The following is a 6,000-nucleotide window of genomic DNA, read 5'->3' as shown; positions in this document are numbered from 1 at the left end:
AGCAGTATCTTAAAAAAAAAAAATAATAATTCTCTGTTTCCTTGGACTATAGAAATATTGATTTTTTTAAAATATGATTTTTAAATTAATCTGTTTAGCTCATTAATTGTAACAATTTATCTGTGGATTCTTTTGGATTTGCCACATACATAATAATTACATCATCTGTGAATAATAACAATTTGTTTCTTTTTATTTAATGGTTAGTCTTTTCGTTTTTCTTGCCTTACACCACTAAGGACATTCAGGGGCAAAAACAGGCATTCTTGTCTGCAGCACCCTTTTAATCACTAGTAAGCCCCTTTGCCTCCAGCTCACAGCCTTGGAATCATTAGTCTCCTGGGGAGGGTCGGGCGTTAAGACGCCCACAATCTCGTTTCATCTCCTGCAGTGAGTTAAGGCAGAGCGTCTGCCTCTCGTAAGCTCACTTTCCAATCCTGGAGAAGAAGCCGGCCGCTTCCTCTGGTTGCCACGCAACGGCGTCGTCCTGCCCCAGGAGTAGGTGCAGTTGGGCTACAAGCACGTGCCGCCTCTTCCGCGTTCCGGGACTACATCCCCCATAATACAGCGCGCTGCAATCGGCTGGTCTCCGAAGTGGGGGAAGGGCCAGGACGGGCCGGGAGGCGGAGCGGAAGCGGACTGCGAGGGACGAGAAGAGTAGAATCTCCACAAGCTGGGAACCACCTTGTCCCTGATTCTCAATCTCGGCCTTTCTCCATCCCGACCTCGAGGCTGCTTCGTGAGCACGGGACGCAGCTGACGCCTGCTAATCGACTTTCGCTGCGCCGCCCCGGCTCGGGAGCCTGTTGGCGGCCGGCGACACTGACAAGAAGCCCACTGGCAAGGTAATGGGGAAGGGGCGAGAGAGAAGGTGGGGGGTGTGTGGAGACGTCTCCGTTCGCCCGGCGCGCGCCTTTACGGTATTCCCCTCAGGCCCGGCGGCCGCTCCTCCTTCGCCTTGTCCCGTCCTTACCCACCCCCCCCCCCAACCCCCCGCCCCACCCGGGCCGCTGCCCCAGGTGTCCGCAGAGACCAGGCTCGGGATCGGCCGGTAGCCCGCGGCTGTGGAGGCTCTTTGTCCCTGTCCCTCCGGGTCTGACAGCTGTGGCCCCGTCGGCCCCGGGCGCAGAACCGAGCGGGGCTCAGGCTGCTTGATCTGAGCGGGGCGGGCTCGGTCCCGTGGCCACTGGCGCGGGGGAGCGATGGACCTGGTGCAGGGATGGAGCGTCCGCGGGGCAGCCGCACTCACTTCTTTTTCTGCTTTTGACAGCTCAGCTGTGTTCTACTTTGAGGGAGAAAGTCAAATGCCCCTTTTTTACCCCCTCTTCAAACTCAGCAGCTGGGTGACTGGTAAGGATGAACTTAAACTGCCGTGTTGACTGTGACTTGAACTCGAAAGCGGTTCTAAGAGTGGCTCAGACAACCCGGATTTCCATCCTGATCGAGTCACTGCCTGGCTTTGTGACCTTGGTTAATTAAAGGTTCCTCGGCAGTCAAATGGAGATAACAAAACACACCTTTAAGTTGTTGGAATAAAAAATAATAATGCTTACAACGCCATTAATTCATATGACGAAAAAGTCCTTTGAATATGATACTTGCATTAGTTACACTGAAGTGGCCTCTGGATTTATGAGTTTTGTGCGTTTCTTTGTTTAATCATTTGTACCCTAGATTGTGTGTTCTTCACTTTATATACTTTGTTCACCTTAAACCTAAGCAAGGTATTCTTTAAAATACGCTGTCTTCTTCATTTCCACTGTTTTAAGATGGCTGAGAATGTTCTTAGGAAATTGATGACTCTGCTTTTCTGTGGATCAGCTCTGGAGATACAAGGACTTATTCACCATCCCCTCCCCGCGCACCTCCCCCCCCCCCCCCCCCCCCCCCCAGCTGTGTCCTTTGGGAGACTCTTCAGAGGAGCTTAAGTGTTTGTTTCAGCAGGGTAAGCATCTAGGTGTTCTGCAGGCCTGACGTGGGGCTTCACCACCTTTACCCTACGTCAACTTTTTTCCACCTCTCTCTCTACACTTTCCCACTGGTTAGTAATTTTCCCCCTCAGGGAATTTTGTTTGCAAGTGGCAGTTTCCTTCGCAGAACATCTTGAATGAGTGCAGTAAAATTCATAAGGAGGGATTTGAAACGTTGCACATTAGTCCCTCTATAGATTTGGTTCCTGCCCTGTTCTCTCCTGCTACTTACTAACATTGGCGATGAATTTTTCTTTAAGGAAATGTTTATGGTCCTTAGTTGATTTTTTTTTTTTTTTTTTTTTATCGAAAATGTCTATTTTGGGGCATCTGGGTGGCACAGTGGGTTAAGAGGCCAACTCTGGATTTCAGCTCAGGTCATGATCCTGTAGTTTGTGAGTTCTAGTGCAGAGCCTGCGTGGGATTCTGTCTTTCCCTCTCGCTTTCTGCCCCTTCCCTGTTTGCTCACTCTGATTCAAAAATAAATGAATAAACATTAAAAAAAAAGAAAAGAGGGCGCCTGGGTGGCGCAGTCGGTTAAGCGTCCGACTTCAGCCAGGTCACGATCTCGCGGTCCGTGAGTTCGAGCCCCGCGTCAGGCTCTGGGCTGATGGCTCGGAGGCTGGAGCCTGTTTCTGATTCTGTGTCTCCCTCTCTCTCTGCCCCTCCCCCGTTCATGCTCTGTCTCTCTCTGTCCCAAAAATAAATAAAAAACGTTGAAAAAAAATTAAAAAAAAAATAAAAAAATTAAAAAAAAAAAGAAAATGTTCTGTACTAGTTTGGGTTCAAACACTTTTGTGTGATATGTGAAGTAATATGCCTTGAGGAATGCTGTTTTTGAATGTACAGTTATAGCAGAAGAAAGCTAGTAGGGCCTGATAAATTTTCTGTGTCCTGTCTTTAGCGACTGATGCATTTTAAAAAATTCAAGAAGGAGAAATCTAATGAATGTACTTCATAAGGATAACAGAGAGCTAGAGAGTAAGTAAAGGAAAAACTTAAACTGTGGGACAGGACATATGTATATAAAGATTTCTGAGTCATTTAAAAATATGTGGCAAAAATACTCATTTTGAAAAAAAAAAGTGTTTATGTTGGTGTTAGTGCAGTGTAGGACAGAGAGTAATGGACTAAGGAAATAGGAGACCTTATTTTTTGTCCTAGCTCTGTCACGATCTGTATAACCTTATATTCCTTTGTGTTCCTCATTTTCCTCATGCCTAACATAGTGAATTGTTCTGATTCCAGACTTTAAATGAAAAAGATTTTTAGATGTTCTTTTTAGCATGGAACAAATTAGTATAAGCTCTTTTAGTCATATATTTGTGTCTTAGGGTCCACTCCCTGCCTTCCCCCCACCTCCCTGCCCCAGCTTGAGGAATACACATGTAGGAACTAGAAAGCTGCCGCAAATAAGAATCTCTATTGATGAGTTCATTCTTTCATGAACTGCCCATGTGTTGTTTACACTTTTGACATGCTTAGTTCTCTTCCACTCTGCTGTGTATCTTTTATTTTACTCATTGCCTGTTTACTTATTATGCCTATTTCTTTTTAACTCTAGTTTGTCAATTCTGATCCAACATCATTGTTTCTTTTTGTGAATTCTTTCCCTTTTTGCTTCTATTCCCAACATCCTGGTTTTCCTAGGGGTTCTTTTCCCCCCCCCGAGGCCTCAAGCAGAGGTGCCCAGTGGTAGTCTAGTTAGCTGTGGAAGGGGATGTGGGCTCATGTGGCACAAAGCATGATTGGCTGAGGCTGTGGGCAGGTGACTGAAATATATGGCACTGCCTAATATATTTTAGATTAAACTTTTGCTGTGGCATAGTGATTGAGTAGTTTCCCTTTTGCCCTAACGTTTGCTCTTCTTAACCTTGAATTACTTTACCCATTTTCTTTTATCTTTGTACTCTTCAGAGCTATTGTCTTCTCTCTTTTCTCCCAAATATGCCATCTAAAAACAATCTGATATCTTGAGATACGTTTCTATATCTCACCTGGAATTTTAGTGTAGCTTCTCTCAAGGCAGTCCACGTTTTATTTTATTTTATTTTATTTTATTTTATTTTATTATTTTTAAAAATAATTTATTTTTTTAAACTAATCTCTACACCCAATATGGGGCTCAAACTCAAGATCCCAAGATCAAAAGTTGCATGCTCCTCTGAGCCAGCCAGGTGCCCCAAGGCAGTTCTCATTTTAAATTTTAGACCTAATTAGGAGTGGATGGCTGTGTCCTGTGTTAATGTTTTTCCCTAGATATTAGCCTCTGGCAATATTATGTAGAAAAAATATTTTAAGAATGGGCCTTTCCCCCTAAAATTATATTCTGAGGTCAAGTCTATGGAGGACTTATTTCTGAGTTTTTTTGGAGGGAATTGTCTGAACCTCTGAGTTCTGGTAAACACACCATGTTTTTTTGTAAAGAATATGTCCTTCTCTAACTGTAAATTCCTTAGGAGACTAATAGGCACTGATTCTTGTGGCACCGTTTCAGGATTTTTTACCTAAATACCCGGGGTTCATTGTGTCACCACTTTGAAGAAAGAAGAGGTGGACACAAAATGAGCAGTGGGCAAAAGTTTATTAGAGTGTAAAATTAGAAAGTAAGAGTAGTAGGAAAGCTCTCTTACAGAGAGGGGGCATTTGAAGTGAATGCCCACCGACAATAGGCAAGGGTCCCTGTTTTATAAGGTTCTGTTCGCCGCCCCCCACCCTCTTCCCCCTTGATCCTCTCAAGCTCTACCCTTATTGGCTGAACAATTCTAGGTGCTGGGTTGTCCATTCCTGATTGCCTTGTTTCCATTGTATGAGGGGTGGTCTGTGGCCAAATCTTTCCTTGTGGGTCATAGGTTTTATGGTCTACTTATTTTCAGCCAGGTCTTTTGTCAAATTCTTGAGGGAAACCTGAGGGGGAGTAGGTGGTGTCTGTTACATTCTTAAGAGAGATGTTAAGTGGGTTGCGGGGGTGGCTTGCTCTGGTCAGACACTCCCAGCATTGTTCCAAAATATGTGTTTTTCCCCCACCCAGGGACTTCAGGTCCTATTTTTTCTCTCTCTGCCTATTTTATCCTCTCTTTTCCTCTCATAGCACCTTTAGCTGAGTGAGAGCTTCTCTGCTTGCTAGTTGCTACTATTGCTGTTGATGGCTACTTGAGCTCTAGTCATAAAGAGTGCAAAAAGCAAGAGCACTGAGTAAATGCAAAAACCGTATTGAAGGGCAGATTTTTTTTAGGTAGGATTACCATCCATTAGTGGTTTTTAATGTTGCTATTGCAGTGTTTATATAAGAAATAGAAGCAAGTATTTAAGACAGGTAGTGTGAAATAAAGTGTTTTGAAAATTTTTGACTGCAACCCATAGCAAGAGATCTTTTTTATGTCAAGACTCCATAAATAAACTGTGTGTGTGTGCATGCGTGTGTCTGTGTATGAAAAAAAATAGGTATATAACTGAAAGAAAACTGATGTAAAACAAAAATCTGCAGTGGATACAGTCTACTTTGATGGCTTCTATTTTATCTTTTTTTTTTTTTTTTTTTTTTTTGAAGCGCCATTTGCAAACTGTTGAGTTTTGTTCCTTGCTTTTGAAAAACACGGGGGTCCTGGGTTGAGAGTTTATCTAATTTCCCCCCATTTGTTTGCCATTGGGTAATCATCAGTCCTCTTTGTGCTTCACTTTCCTTTTCCTTAAAATGAGAGTGTTACAGTTTAAATACTCATTGATCCTCTGTCTTTACCATAGTAATAATTTGGACTAATATATTTGTCTTTAGGTCCCTGGCTAGGGAGAAACCACTAAAAAATTGCTTAAATATCTACTTGTTTGCATGTTTGTTATTTGGTAAATGAAATAATAGAACTTTGAACAGATCTTTGGAAACTTACAGATCTCCAAATCTCCAAAGATCTTGTACATTGGAGTAGAGACATTAAGGCCTGTAATAAATGTGAAAACTAAGAAAAAAAGTTTCCCTATGTTTTTCTTTTTCTACCTTTATGCCCTGTAACAAGGAATATTTTAGAGTTTG

The 6,000-nt window shown here is 43.1% G+C and overlaps 1 protein-coding gene across 2 annotated transcripts in view; it reads left to right on the top strand.

Annotated features, from left to right (window-relative positions):
- The first annotated feature begins 708 nt into the window (after positions 1–708).
- The window catches only part of CCDC126 (coiled-coil domain containing 126), a 41,000-nt gene continuing 35,708 nt past the window's right edge, over positions 709–6,000 (top strand). Inside the window, exons 1-2 of one of the 2 annotated variants that reach the window (XM_058724818.1) lie at positions 732–845; positions 1,271–1,350. The gene's annotated coding sequence lies outside the window, so the exon portion shown is untranslated. Of the gene's footprint in view, positions 846–1,270; positions 1,351–6,000 lie in introns of both variants that reach the window. The other variant, XM_058724817.1, reaches the window with a different exon arrangement.

Source organism: Neofelis nebulosa, chromosome 4, assembly GCF_028018385.1.
Source record: "Neofelis nebulosa isolate mNeoNeb1 chromosome 4, mNeoNeb1.pri, whole genome shotgun sequence".
Lineage (NCBI taxonomy): Eukaryota > Metazoa > Chordata > Mammalia > Carnivora > Felidae > Neofelis > Neofelis nebulosa.
Note: the sequence above shows the minus strand (reverse complement) of the source record. Positions and strands in the feature narration are given on the sequence as shown.